This window comes from Schistocerca gregaria, unplaced genomic scaffold (assembly GCF_023897955.1).
Source record: "Schistocerca gregaria isolate iqSchGreg1 unplaced genomic scaffold, iqSchGreg1.2 ptg000604l, whole genome shotgun sequence".
NCBI classification, from domain to species: domain Eukaryota; kingdom Metazoa; phylum Arthropoda; class Insecta; order Orthoptera; family Acrididae; genus Schistocerca; species Schistocerca gregaria.
This window is the reverse complement of record NW_026061993.1, coordinates 552,241-568,076: the sequence shown is the minus strand read 5'-3', so window position 1 is coordinate 568,076 and position 15,836 is coordinate 552,241.

The following is a 15,836-nucleotide window of genomic DNA, read 5'->3' as shown; positions in this document are numbered from 1 at the left end:
GACCGCACCGCCAATTTCCAGCAAATTAGGGACACTGTTGCTCCTGGGGTATCGGCGAGGACCATTCGCAACCGTCTCCATGAAGCTGGGCTACGGTCCCGCACACCGTTAGGCCGTCTTCCGCTCACGCCCCAACATCGTGCAGCCCGCCTCCAGTGGTGTCGCGACAGGCGTGAATGGAGGGACAAATGGAGACGTGTCGTCTTCAGCGATGACAGTCGCTTCTGCCTTGGTGGCAATGATGGTCGTATGCATGTTTGGCGCCGTGCAGGTGAGCGCCACAATCAGGACTGCATACGACCGAGGCACACAGGGCCAACACCCGGCATCATGGTGTGGGGAGCGATCTCCTACACTGGCCGTATACCTCTGGTGATCGTCGAGGGGACACTGAACAGTGCATGGTACATCCAAACCGTCATCGAACCCATCGTTCTACCATTCCTAGAACGGCAAGGGAACTTGCTGTTCCAACAGGACAATGCACGTCCGCATGTATCCCGTGCCACCCAACGTGCTCTAGAAGGTGTAAGTCAATTATCCTGGCCAGCAAGATCTCCGGATCTGTCCCCCATTGAGCATGTTTGGGACTGGATTAAGCGTCGTCTTACGCGGTCTGCACGTCCAGCACGAACGCTGGTCCAACTGAGGCGCCAGGTGGAAATGGCATGGCAAGCCGTTCCTCAGGACTAAATCCAGCATCTCTACGATCGTCTCCATGGGAGAATAGCAGCCTGCATTGCTGCGAAAGGTGGATATACACTGTACTAGTGCCGACATTGTGCATGCTCTGTTGCCTGTGTCTATGTGCCTGTGGTTCTGTCAGTGTGATCATGTGATGTATCTGAGCCCAGGAATGTGTCAATAAAGTTTCCCCTTCCTGGGACAATGAATTCACGGTGTTCTTATTTCAATTTCCAGGAGTGTATTTCATACCTGCCACAGAAAATTTGTGTACGTGGGGTTTGTATTCTAATTCGAACGTTTGATTTACGCTATACGTATTCGTTTCGGAATATCGTTTCTACGTCTTCCGTTAACTATACTTGGTTAACATTATGAAGACAATTAATAACATTAATGAAATACAACTTTGTTTGCGGAAAACATAATGATGTTCGAAGTTGCCAGTTTTTCCACGACAAACGACTTTCAACAACTTATTATATGCATAATTGTTGCAACTGATTGCTGGGAATTATATATATATATTGTGTGTATGTACACAAATTTGAATTACAAAAAACAAATACTAAAAAAAAAAAAATGGTTGCATGGCGCGAGATTCGATCCGGCGAACTTCGGAATTACCAACCCGAACCCGAGAGTTTACCGCTGCGCCACGACGCTGTAGAATACTATCAATCGTAGTGAGTATTTCACCGCAACGGTTTCTTTTAACTGTCAATTTTCTCGACAACGGCTGAGAAGTACATCTTGGTGCTTTCCCACATAGCACCTCTGGCCATGAGCTTTTATTATGCGCAGTATGAATTGAATCTGAATTTCACAATTGGCGGCCTCCCCTTGTAAGAGTGCTTCGAATTCCTCACGAGGGATCACAGACAGCCAACCGCGCGACGCTTGTTTACAGCGAGGCACGGGACAGAATGCACGCGGGGAGAGTTATGTTGTCCCGTTTGCCTGTTCGTCATATCATAGTTGTGAATCTGGAAGAGAGAAGGTGTCCAGCACGAGCCTTATAGACGTAAATCGGAAAGAGTTGTTTTCCGTCATTAGGCTGCCGCGATCCTGGCGGATACAGTAGTGATTTTTCCATCATTAATGTGCCGAATGAAATAAGTTTCGTGAATGAATACAGTGTTATTCTGTAAGTAACATATGACGAGTGCTGTATGTAGTTTGTAGAAATTAGCTCGTCTGTTTATGCCGTAGTAACTAGTTATTATTTGTTGTCATATCTTTCAGGTGCATACTCTGAATAACGGAGGATGTTAACCCTTCGACTAGCGTTGTAATTTATAGTTGGGAGCCTGTCACAGACGATGGCAAGCGGGAAGTTACTGTCACTGTGTTTTGGTTTGCAAAATACAGATGCATTATCAACGCACTACCGGAAGCAGCCAGGTCTGTTTCTCGGCGTTCCAGGTTGATAGGAACGGCTACGGTCGAGAGATTTTTGGTGGTGACGAACGAAATGATTTTTCTTGATACTGAGGTACTATACCATGAAGACGAAGCAGAAGGTGATTCAGTGGAAGATATCCCGACTAGTGAATCGCTAAATTGTCATAACACTTCAGAAATCTCCACATCACTGGGAATATGTGCTTCATCCGTTCCCGATAAGTATCACGAACCGGTTACTAAACGACTTAACTACAGCTCTATACCCCTTGAAGTAAAAGTTAAGGCGGTAGCGCTAGCCAGGAATCATCCAAATTTGAACTTACAAACACTGCAAAAGAATGGAGCAACAACAGCCCTGGAACAGAAGAAGGACTTGAAATTGTGTGAAAGTGATATCGTTAAAGGAGGGACAAGATACGACAAATACCAGGCGATAAATATGTGGACATACGACCGATTTGTCGAATCTTGTTGACGTAACTAGAATGTAACAGCGAGAATACTTCAGGAGTGGGCTGCAGGTGCAGCGCTTCAATATACGGCCAACAAGGATTCTACGTCTGCTGCATCATTATCTTGGGCAAAAAATTTCAGATCGGGGTATAAAATTCGTCAACGGCGCGTCACTAAATGCGTCTCTCATAAGGAGGTACAAAATATAGAAGATATACAGAAAGTGGGAGCTCTTTTCAACAGGCAAACGGCGTCACTTATGACCGGTTTTAATAGTGATTACGTGATCAACACCGGCATACAGGATGCGAGTATTGGGTGAACATTCGACGCACGTTATCGCATAAGGGAGAAAAACGAATCCTTGTCGCAGTTGGTAGTAAAAACCTACTAACACATTCGTACACGGCGCAACATGCCACTACAGCCTCTGGAAAACTGTTACGTAAGGTTTTCCTATGTTCACAAGAAACGAATGTTACATTTGGTCCTCAGGTTATAGAAGAGGTCAACCGTTTAACCGACTCGTTGAAAAATGTTTACATTACCTTCTCCAAACTGACGAATGCGATTTACTGAACATTTCTTGAGAATGTTTTAAAACCATACGTTCCCGATAGCAAGTTTTTTCTAGTAGTGGATTCCTGGAGTGGACAAAGTAATGCTATATTATATGACACAATGATTATAGATGGCGAGGGTCAGCCGACGTGCACGGTAAAAGTAATACCGCCCAACTGTACACCTGTGTACCAGCCGTGTGATGTTGATTTCTATCGCCAGGTTAAAAACTTTATTTCCAGGCTTCAGGATTGCAGTGTGCTTCTGGAAGCCCAGCGGGAATTGGACAACCGCACGGATACAATAACTATTTACAACATAATTCATAACCAACTTTCAGCACCGATTTTTCACGCAATGATATCGTATGCGTGGTACGCATCAAAATTAATTCCCGAAAAAGACATTTTTAAATGTAAACCAAGTTTGTTTTCCGCCTACTCTTGGGAAGGAACAGTGTAGCTATCGAAAGATTGCATTCATTAGATGTTCTTGGTGCCGTGAGTATATTTGCTTCAAATTTTTATGTGACACGTACCACCCATCTAGTTGTTCGACGAAAAATGAGGACACGTAACAGTGACTGGAAGAGCCATTCTAAACTGACCTGAAGTAACATTTTAGTTGTTTACTACCCCAAGAAGTTTCAGAAATTTATTTGCCTACCTTATTTTTATCGTTCCTTATAGATTTACTTACCTTATTAACCCTCCTATTCCTATGAATTGAGATATGGAAAAATACAAACGAAAATAATAACATCCACTGGGTTTCCTCGCGATTCGAACCCGGGTTCTTAGATTCCCAGCCAGTTACCTTGGCTGTTGCGCTATCAGTGCTGTCGGCAAAAACCGTTTAAAAAGTAGGAACAGAAGCGACAGTTGTAAAACTTTCTTTCCTCGGTTTCTGGAATAGTATGCGTTTTCGGATACCATAGCTGATATTGAAAAATGCTCTATTTACAATTATCTATCGATCCCACCAAATTTCAGTCGATTGCTCTTCATAACTTTTAGGGGTGATTTTTTCAATAACGCGGCGGTGTTGACCTAAAATATCTTAGATTCCTCCGTTTTAGGTTGTACACAAGCGACCTGCCAAATTTTAGCCGAATCGGTTGGCCGTGTCTGAGGCCTTCCATTTGTAAGGAGTTACATGTCAAGCTCAAGGAACAAACGCGCCGTCTCAGTGCGACGTCAAACATTATTTGTGAATATTTGGATGTTGTTGAAAGAGAAGGAACAATTACTTATTCATTCTTTCTCTTACTTTTGTAAGGTCCAGACGGTTGTCTTGTTAAATTTTGTGAGATTTGTACACTGTATTTATGGAAAAATGAATGTGATAGTTTCTGACGGACCAGAAGGTTCCGAGCTTGCGAAAAATGTTTTGTTGTTGTTGTTGTTGTGGTCTTCAGTCCTGAGATTGGTTTGCTGCAGCTCTCCATGCTACTCTGTCCTGTGCAAGCTTCTTCATCTCCCAGATCCTACTGCAACCTACATCCTTCTGAATCTGCTTAGTGTATTCACCTCTTGGTCTCCCTCTACGATTTTTACCCTCCACGCTGCCCTCCAATGCTAAATTTGTGATCCCTTGATGCCTCAAAACATGTCCTACCAACGGATCCCTTCTTCTAGTCAAGTTGTGCTACAAATTGCTCTTCTCCCCAATTCTGTTCAATACCTCCTTATTAGTTACGTGATCTATCCACCTTATTTTCAGCATTCTTCTGTAGCACCACATTTCGAAAGCTTCTATTCTATTCTTGTCCAAACTATTTATCGTACATGTTTCATTTCCATACATGACTACACTCCATACTTTTAGAAACGATTTACTGATACATAAATCTATACTCGATGTTAACAAATTTCTCTTCTTCAGAAATGGTTACCTTTCCATTGCCAGTCTACATTAATAGGATGTATACATCCCGCTCTCTCGAGGATGCAGTCAAGGCAGCCGAGTTGTGGCCAGCTGCATTTACTGATCACACTGCTTACGCCTGTACCATCAAGCTTCGACGACAACTACTATGGCGTAGGCGCTGCCAACTTACCTGATCTCACCGGAATGTCAACCGTCCGTTGGAAACACGTGTAGACTGTGCCTACTTAAACCTAACTAACCTAAGGACTTTACACAACACTCGGTCATCACGTGGCAGAGAAAATGCCTGACCCCCCCCCCCCCCCCCCCCCACCCGGGAATCGCAGACTTTTACTACGCCATCCTCAGGTAGTGTTCCGTTATGCCACAAACACGGACTCGACAGATGACTGTCAACCGAGCACATCAACACTGTGAAGGGACCATCATTTGTACTCGTCAAATGGTGGGAATCATCAACGACAGCCCTCCATATCCCACGTTGTTGTTGTTGGAGTCTTCAGTCTTGAGACTGGTTTGAAGCAGCTCCTTATGCTTCTCTATCCCTCTGAATCTGCTTAGTGTATTCATCTCTTGGTCTCCCTCTACGATTCTTACTTTCCACGCTGCCCTCCAATACTAAATTGGTGATCCCTTGATCCTACCAACCGATACCTTCTTCTAGCCAAGTTGTGCCACAAACTTCTCCCCAATTTTATTCAATACCTCCTAATTAGTTATGTGATCTACCCATCTAATCTTCAGCAATCTTCTATAGCACCATATTTCGAAAGCTTCTATTCTCTTCTTGCCCAAACTATTTATCGTCCATGTCTCACTTCCATACATGGCTACACTCCGTACAAATACTTTCAGAAAAAACTTCCTGACACTTAAATTTATATTTGATGTTAACAAATTTCTCTTCTTCAAAAACGCTTTCCTTGCAATTGCCAGTCTACATCTTATATCCTCTCTACTTGGACCATCATCAGTTATTTTGCTCCCCAAATAGCAAAACTCCTTTACTACTTTAAGTGTCTCATTTCCTACTTTAATTCCCTCAGCGTTACCCGACGTAATTCGACTACATTCCATTATCATCGTTTTCTTTTGTTGGTGTTCATCTTATATCTTCCTTTCAAGACACTATCCATTCCTTTCAATTGCTCTTCCAAGTCCTTTGCCCTCTCTGACAGAATTACAATGTCATCGCCGAACCTCAAAAGAAAAACTCGGAGTAGGTATTAAAATCCATGGAGAAGAAATAAAAACTTTGTTTACTTCATTGCTTACTCAATATACAGATTGAATAACATCGGGGAGAGGCTACAACCCTGTCTCACTCCCTTCCCAACCACTGATTCCCTTTCATGCCCCTCGACTCTTATAAATGCCATCTTGTTTCTGTACAAATTGTAAATAGCCTTTCGCTCCCTGTATATTACCCATGCCACCTTCAGAAATTCAAAGAGAGAAAACTTTTGACAGTGTTGACTGGAATACTCTAAGGAAAGGCAAACCTACGTTTCTAGCTTTTGTAGACATAATCTATTTTCTAAGATAAGTCGTGGGGTCAGTATTGCCTCACGTATTCCAATATTTCCTAACTGATCTTCCCTGAGGTCGACTTCTACCAGTTTTTCCATTCGTCTGTAAGGAATTCGCGTTAGTATTTTGCAGCCATGACTTACTAAACTGATAGTTCGGTAATTTTCACATCTGCCAACACCTGCTTTCTTTGGGATTGGAATTATTATATTCTTCTTGAAGTCTGAGGGTAATTTTTCTGTCTCATGCATTTTGGTCACCAGATGGTAGTTTTGTTAGGCGTGGCTCTCCCAAGGCTGTCAGTAGTTCTAATTGAATGTTGTCTACTCCCGGGGCCTTATTTCGACTTAGGTCTTTCAGTGCTTTGTCAAACTCTTGATGCAGTATCATATCTCCTATATCAACTTCATCTACATTTTCCTCCGGTTGTATGATATTGTCCTCAAGAACACCGCCCTTGTATAGACCCTCTATATACTCCTTCCACCTTTCTGGTTTCCCTTCTTTGCTTAGAACTGCGTTTCCATCTCAAATCTTGAAATCCATGCAAGTGGTTCTCTTTTCTCCAAAGGTCTCCTTAATTTTCCTGTAGGCAGTGTCTATCTTTCCCCTAGTGACTATCACGACAGCTGTCCCGCAGAAATATGTGGACGGCAATCAGCGCAAAGCGTGTGGCACGTGGTGTCCACTCACAAGCAAATATTCTGTTAGGCCAAATTATGGCAAAGGTGTGATGCACACAGGAGTAAAAAACAAACCAGTTTGAGATGGGCTATAGTACCGTGTATACACGTATTCTGGGTCTGGTGCACGAGCCATGGACTACTTGGGTTGAGCTTAACGTGAGCTACTGATGTGTTTGGCTTTATTTAGGGCTGTCCACATGTTTCGCTTTCGTTCATAAGTACAGTGTGCCTGGTGGTTCATAAAGAAAGTTTGCTTCACTCCAGACTTACGTCCATTGTTATTCCGTGGTCACGTGATCGGACGACATGCTCATATCACTGAGGCCTGTATGCCCTCAAGGTGCACTCCTGTGAGAACATCATTTACCGCATTCACCAGCTACTGGACATTATAAATAGATTTCATTTGCCGATTACTTGTTTACTCTTTTGTGCAGAGTCAATGTATCTATGGCAAACAAACCTCATCAAGTTCCATCGCCATGCCATCACTTTATCCTTGTCCCTCAACACAGTACAAGTGTACAGCAATAAAGCTAGTTCACTGCGCAACTGGCATGTGAGCAACAATATTAGCCTGTTCCGTCGTCACTGGTGATCCAGATGTGATCTGTGCATAACACTTGGTGAAGAACTTTCGCTGATGTCTGACATGGAACCATGAGGTGACAAACCATCGAGTTTTTTGTAATAAGCCTCTACATCCTTACATTTGTCCTATAGCCATCCCTGCTTAGCCATTTTGCACTTCCTGTCGATCTCATTTTTGAGACGGTTATATTCCTTTTTGCCCGTTTCATTTACTGCATTTTTATATTTTCTCCTTTCATCAATTAAATTCAATATATCTTCTGTTACCCAAGGACTTTTACTAGCCCTCGTCTTTTTACTTACTTGATCCACTGCTGCCTTCACTACTTCATCCCTCAAACCTACTCATTCTTCTTCTACTGTATTTGTTTGCCCTATTCCTCTCAATTGTTCTCTTATGCTCTCCTTGAAACTCCTTACAACCTCTGGTTCTTTCAGTTCATCCAGATCCCATCTCCTTAAATTCCCACCTTTTTGCAGTTTATTGAGTTTTAATCTACAGTTCATAACCAATAGATTGTGGTCACAGTCCACATCTGCCCCTGGAAATGTCATACAATTTAAAAGCTGGTTCCTAAGTCTCTGTCTTATAATTATATAATCTATCTGAAACCTGTCAGTATCTCCAGGCCTCTTCCATGTATACAACCTTCTTTTATGGTTCTTCAACCATGTGTAAGCTATGATTAAGTTGTGCTCTGTACAAAATTCTACCAGGCGGCTTTCTCTTTCATTTATTACCCCCAATCCATCTTCACCTACTACGTTACATTCTCTCCCTTTTCCTACTGTCGAATTCCTGTCACCCATGACTATTAAATTTTAGTCTCTCTTCACTATCTGAATAATTTCTTTTATTTCATCAATTTCTTCGTCATCTGCACAGCTGGTTGGCATATAAACTTGGACTACTGTAATAGGCGTGGGCTTCGAATCTATCTTGGCCACAATAATGCGTTCACTATGCTGTTTGTAGTAGCTTACCCGAACTCCTATTTTTTTATTCATTATTAAGCGTACTCTTGCTTTATCCCATTTTGATTTTGTGTTTATAACCCTGTATTCACCTGACCGGAAATCTTGTTCCTCCTGCCACCGAACTTCACTAATTCCCACTATCTCCAACTTTAACCTATCCATTTCCCTTTTTAAATTTTGTAACCTACCTGCGCGATTAATGGGTCTGACATTCCACGCTCCGATTCGTAGAATGCCAGTTTTCTTTCTCCTGATAACGACGTCTCCTTGAGTAGTCCCCGCCCGGAGACCCGAATGGGGGACTATTTTACCACAGGAATATTTTACCCAAGAGGACGCCATCATCATTTAACCATACAGTAAAGCTGCATGCCCTCGGGAAAAATTACGACTGTAGTTTCCCCTTACTTTCAGCCGTTCGCAGTACCAGCACAGCAAGGCCGTTTTGGTTAGTGTTACAAGGCCAGATCAGTCAGTCATCCAGACAGTTACCCCTGCAACTACTGAAAAGGCTGCTGCCCCTCTTCAGGAACACACGTTTGTCTGGCCTCTCAACAGATACCCCTCCGTTGTTGTTGCACCTACTGTACGGCTATCTTTATCGCTGAGGCACGCAAGGCTCCCCACGAATGGCAAGTTCCAAGGTTCATGGGGGGGGGGGGGGGGGGCATGTACCATATAGCCATGGAATGAGAGCAGATAAACGGGACATTGATCTATGAAGTGACTACAGAAAACGGCGTCCGTCACGCCACGCAAAGAGACATAAGCAATGCATACTTTACCCCTTATTCTCACCTGTACACGAGGACGAGATCTGATCAAGAGATCATTAGTGTTGTCGCTGGTTTGACACACGCAGCGGTTACTCCGGAACTCCAACAGGAACTGCTAGAACCGGTGACTGAAGAAGAAATGTTGGATGCCATAGGAAAAGGGCCACCCAATGAGCTACTAGGACCGGATGGGTTACCTCTGGAGATTTATAGGACGTTCCAGAGACTACTGGTGCCCTATTGGACTACTATATGTCAAGAGCTCATGACAATAGAGGCGCAACATCCCGCTGCATTTGTGGAAGGTACCACCATCCCAATCCGTAAACCTCACGGAGGTTCACGTACTACAGTCTACCGACCATTGACTTGGTTGAACCGTGATACGAAAAACTTCATGCGTCGAGTGGCAGCTCGAATTCTGCGTACGACATCCCGTGTCCTATCAATGGATGAGTCATCGATAGGTGGGACGCATAATATCCGCTCCGCCCTGTGCCGCTGATTGCCCTCGCTAAGGTGCGTCGCGTATCGGGAGCTCTGGCTGCGATGTTCGTCAAGCATTTGATTGCGTCAGTCATACGTACTAAACTGCTGTTCTTCAGAATAAGCATTACCCCGACGCTTCCTCCGAGGTGTTACTCGTCTCCTACGTGGCGCAACAGGGAAAGCGCTTGTCAACGTTAGACTGTCGAACACCTTGTAAATTCGCCGCTGTGTTACACAGGTACGCCTATTATGGACAATACTGTACGCCTTGCATTAGAACCTTTGTTGTGCGAGCTGCGACACCGCCTCACGGGTTTGTCTCTTGGTGGCTTCTTTTTTAGGTGCACTGCGTATGCTGATGATCTGATGTTACCTCTTCGTGACGAACGTGATGTTCGCAAAGCATTGGATTGGTTAGCCACTTCGAAGCTTCGAGATGCCGTGTAAATGTACATAAATCCATGGTTTTGAACACTGGCGTCGGATGACACCTGCGAGGGTGGCACTGCGCGATAAAATCCGTTGTCTCGGTATCAACTTCACGGACTACATCTCACGCACGACCACCATCAATTATCGAAGTCTCTTGCAAGTGCTGGGCTTGTGGATGTTCGTCTTCGTGTGTTGGACCTTCATCAACGGACCGAATATGTTAACGTCTATCGGGCATCACGAATTCCGCACGTAGCGCAAACACTACCGATGCCTAAACACATAGCTCGGAGCATCGTGGCGCATTCGGTTCCTTTGTCAGCGCTGGAATGATATTAAAGGTTCGATATTACTCCGTCACTCTTCCAAAAGAACGGGGCGGACTTGGCCTTGTCAGTGTTCACTATCGAGAAGTATTTCTCTTCGTTAGTTTGCACCACAGGCTTTGGCGACGATGACCGACCAGCCTCACCGGCCTACTGACGGATGGCCTGGCACCGTGTTCCCTTGACCCTCAGGTCAGACACGGGTGCCCTTTTCCTGCTTTGGCAGGCTTTACCTGGAGTACGGCTACCTCCCCGTCTCTCGCTTACCAACAGCCAGTCACCTGCCGCACACTACTTCGCCGCCGGTCGCTTAATGTCGTCGAATTGACGTGTCCTACCGTGCACTGGAACGTAGTATGGTGCACTGTCAACGCGGTGACGCTCGATCCTGGTGTACGTTCGACCTGGTATTCGAGGGACTCTCCATAGGACCCATCTTGCAGATTCGCCTTATGTGTGAACTGCAACGTCTAGAATACAGACCAACACCGGCTCCGTTGTGGGCCAGTGGAAGAGATATGGTGTTTTGAGCGTCAAAGTCTGGCTCTCTTTTTACGTATGTCGCCCTCTTATGCCGATTCCCGCACTCTACTCTACCCCGACGATGTTTATTATCCGAGGACGAAACACAACGCTGTCACGTAGATACAGTGCATGTACTACAGCTATTAAAACATCGATATCTAAGCCTCTTGTGGCGGTAATACAACACTAATGCTGTAGGTAGATAATAAATTTAAACAAATTTAAAGAAATTAATACAAATTTATAGAGATTATATTCGAAGTGAATTGGAAACACGATACTAACTCCCATCGGGTGCTAGAGCAAATTTCGTGAACAGAGTGGATGGTTGTAGTGCTATAATCGTTTAAATAAAGATTTATGTCTAGTTCATGTAATACAGTTATTCATATCTCAGCCTGTTATGGCGGTAGCATGAAACTAATGCTGTAGATAGGCAATAAATGTATAAAAATTTGAACAAATTGTATTCGAATTTAAAGGAAACACCATACTAACTCTCATCAGTTGCAAGAATAAACTGTTAGAGCAAATTTCGTGAACATTCTCAAAGACGGTGGCGAACACACTTGATGGTTGTAGAGGTTCTAATTGTTTAAATAAGGACTTATGTCCAGTGCAAGTAATAGAGCTATCGATATCTTAGCCCCCTATGGCGGTAACACGACACTAATGCTGTAGGTAGATAATAAATTTAAACAAATTATATCCGAATTGAATGAGCAGGCTCTAGTGGAGGCAACACAACACTAACTCCCATGATTTCTGGGAGTAAGCTCTTAGAGGCAGTACCACAATCCTCTTGGAAAATGCACGTTAATTTCGCTCTAACTGCTTAATAAGGACTTATGTGTAGAGTTGAATGATTTCATGTAACATACCGACAACCTATATCTCAGCCTCGTGGTGGTAACACACTAATGCCGTAGGCAGATAATAAATTTAAAGAAATCCAATCAAATTTAAACATATTTAAACAAATTTATAAAAATTATATTCTAATTGAATGACAATATCGTAATAACTTGCATCAGCTGCAGGAGTAAGCTCTTAGAGGAATATTCGTGGACATTTGACAAGAGCATGGCGAAAACACTTGATAATGCTACTACATCTAATGGTTTAAATAAAGACTTATGCCTACTTCCTAGGAAGAGTTGACTTAGGTTAGTGGAGATAGCCAATTCTTTCCCGCCATTTTTTTTTTAGGTCAGTAGAGGTAGCACAATTGAGCTATCTTCCCTCCAAAAGCCACTATCTTGGATAACGGTAATCGTGTCATCAGCTAACATCAATCGCGTCATCAGTTGCCCCACTACTTGAAGTTACTCATTCTGAAACACTAAATTTTGAAAGTAACGTTAAATGTTATGCAGAAAAAGACGTTCGGTAACCTCAGTGTAACTTAATGCAAAGTTTAGACAACGGCAAACATTTATTTTTGACTATTGAAAGATTGAACTGAATTACCTTTAAGCATATGAGAAATCGGTTTCACTTTTAAAATAACAACAATCAAATAAATACCAAGGTAGCTGAAGTCACTCTCTAAGGTTAATACAGAGTAAATGAAATTGCGCTCTCTTAATTTATATTGTTGTAGCCTACAGTCCTGAGGCTGGTTTGATGCAGCTCTCCATGCTACTCTATCCTGTGCAAGCTTCTTCATCTCCCAGTACCTACTGCAACCTACATTCTTCTGAATCTGCTTGGTGTATTCATCTATTGGTCTTCCTCTACGATTTTAACCCTCCACTCTCCCCTCCAACACTACACTGGTGATCTCTTGATGTCTCAGAACATGTCCTAGAAATCGATCCCTTCTTCCAGTCAAGTTGTGCCACAAACTTCTCTTCTCCCCAATCCTATTCAATACCTCCTCATTAGTTATGTCATCTACCCATCTAATCTTCAGCATTCTTCTGTAGCACCACATTTCGAAAGCTTCTATTCTCTTCTTGTCCAAACTATTTATCGCCCATGTTACACTTCCATACATGGCTACACTCCATACAAATACTTTCACAAACGACTTCCTGACACCTACATCTATACTCAATGTTAACAGATTTCTCTTCTTCAGATAAGCTTTCCTTGCCGTTGGCAGTCTACATTTTATATCCTCTCTACTTCAACCAACATCAGTTATTTTTCTCCCCAAATAGAAAAACTCCTTCACAACTTTAAGTGTCTCATTTCCTAATCTAATACCTTCAGCATCACCCGACTTAATTCCACAACATTCTATTATCCTCGTTTGGCTTTTGTTGATATCATCTTTTATCCTCCTTTCAAGACACTATCCATTCCCCACAACTGCTGTTCGTAGTCCTTTGCTGTCTCTGAGGTTTGCCGATGACATTGAGATGAAATAAAAACTTTGATAGAATTACAATGGATTTTAATACCTACTCCGAATTTTTCTTTTGTTTCCTTCACTGCTTGCTCAATATACAGATTGAATAACATCGGGGCGAGGCTACAAACCTCTCTCACTCCCTTCCCAACCACTGATTCCCTTTCATGCCCCTCCATTCTTATAACTGCCATCTGGTTTCTGTACAAATTGTAAATAGCCTTTCGCTCCCTGTATAGTACCTTCAGAAATTGAAAGAGAGAAAACTTTTGACAGTGTTGACTGGAATACTCTAAGGAAAGGCAAACATACGTTTCTAGCATTTGTAGACTTAATCTATTTTCTAAAATAAGTCGTGGGGTTAGTATTGCCTCACGTATTCCAATATTCCTACGGAATCGAAACTGATCTTCCCCGAGGTCGGCTTCTACTAGTTTTGCCAATCGTCTGTAAAGATTTCGAGTTAGTATTTGGCAGCTGTGACTTATTAAACCGACAGATCGGTAATTTTCACATCTGTCAATTCCTGCTTTCTTTGGGATTGAAATTATAATATTCTTCTTGAAGTCTGTGGGTATTTCGCCTGCAGATGGTAGAGTTTTGTCACGACTGGCTTTCCCAAGGCTGTCAGTAGTTCTAATGGAATGTTATATACTCCCGGGGCCTTGTTTCGACTCAGGTCTTTCAGTGCTCTCTCAAACTCCTCACGCAGTATCGTATCTCCCATTTCATCTTCATCTACATACTCTTCCATTTCCATAATATTGTCCTCAAGTACATCGCCCTTGCATAGACCTTCCATATACTCCTTCCACCTTTCTGCTTTCCCTTCTTTGCTTAGAACTGGGTTTCCATCGGAGCTCTTGATATTCATGCAGTTGGTTCTCTTTTCTCAAACGGTCTCTTTAATTTTCCTGTAGGCAGTATCTATCTTCCCCCAACTGAGATAAGCCTCCACATCCTTACATTTGTCCTGTAGCCATCCCTGCTTAGCCATTTTGCACTTCCTATGGTTCTCATTTTGAGACGTCTTTATTCCTTTTTGCCTGCTTCATTTTCTGCATTTTTATATTTTCTCCGTTCATCAATTAAATTCAATATTTCTTCTGTTACCCAAGGATTTCTGCTAGCCCTTGTCTTTTTACCTACTTGTCCTCTACTGCATTCACTATTTCATCCCTCAAAGCTACCCACTCTTCATCTACTGTATTTCTTTCCCCCATTCCTTTCAATTGTTCCCTTATGCTGCCCCTGAAATTCTGTACAACCTCTGGTTTAGTCAGTTTATCCAGGTCCCATGTACTTAAATTTCCACCTTTTTGCAGTTTCTTCAGTTTTAATCTACTGTTTATAACCAATAGATTGTGGTAAGAGTCCACATCTGCCCCTGGAAACCTCTTAGACTATACAACGGTAAGATGCAACTTAAAACCTGGTTCCTATATCTCTATCGGATACCTGCTAGTATCACCAGGATTCTTCCATGTATACAACCTTCTCTTACGATTCTTGAACCAAGTGCTGGCTTTGATTAAGTTGTGCTCTGTGCGAAATTCTACCAGGCTGCTTCCTCTTTCATTTCTTACTCCCCATCTACATCTACATGACTACTCTGCAATTCACATTTACGTGCTTGGTAGAGGGTTCATCAAACAACATTCATTCTATCTCTCTACCATTCCACTCCCGATCAGCGCGCGGGAAAAACGTCACCTAAATCTTTCTGTTCGAGCTCTAATTTCTCTTAATTTATTTTGGTGATCATTCCTTCCTATGTAGGTTGGGCTCAACAAAATATTTTCGCATTAGGAAGAGAAAGTTGGTGACCGAAATTTCGTAAATAGATCTCTCCGCGACGGAACACGTCTTTGCTTTAATGACTTCCATCCCAACTCGCGTATCATATCTGCCACACTCTCTCCCCTATTACGCTATGATACAAAAGGAGCTGCCATTTTTTGCACCCTTTCAATGTCCTCCGCCAATCCCACCTGGTAAGGATCCCACACCACGCAGCAATATTCTAACAGAGGACGAACGAGTGTAGTGTAAGCTGTCTCTTCAGTGGATTTGTTGCATCTTCTAAGTGTTCTGCCAATGAAACGCAACCTTTGGCTCGCCTTCCCGACAATATTATCTATGTGGTCCTTCC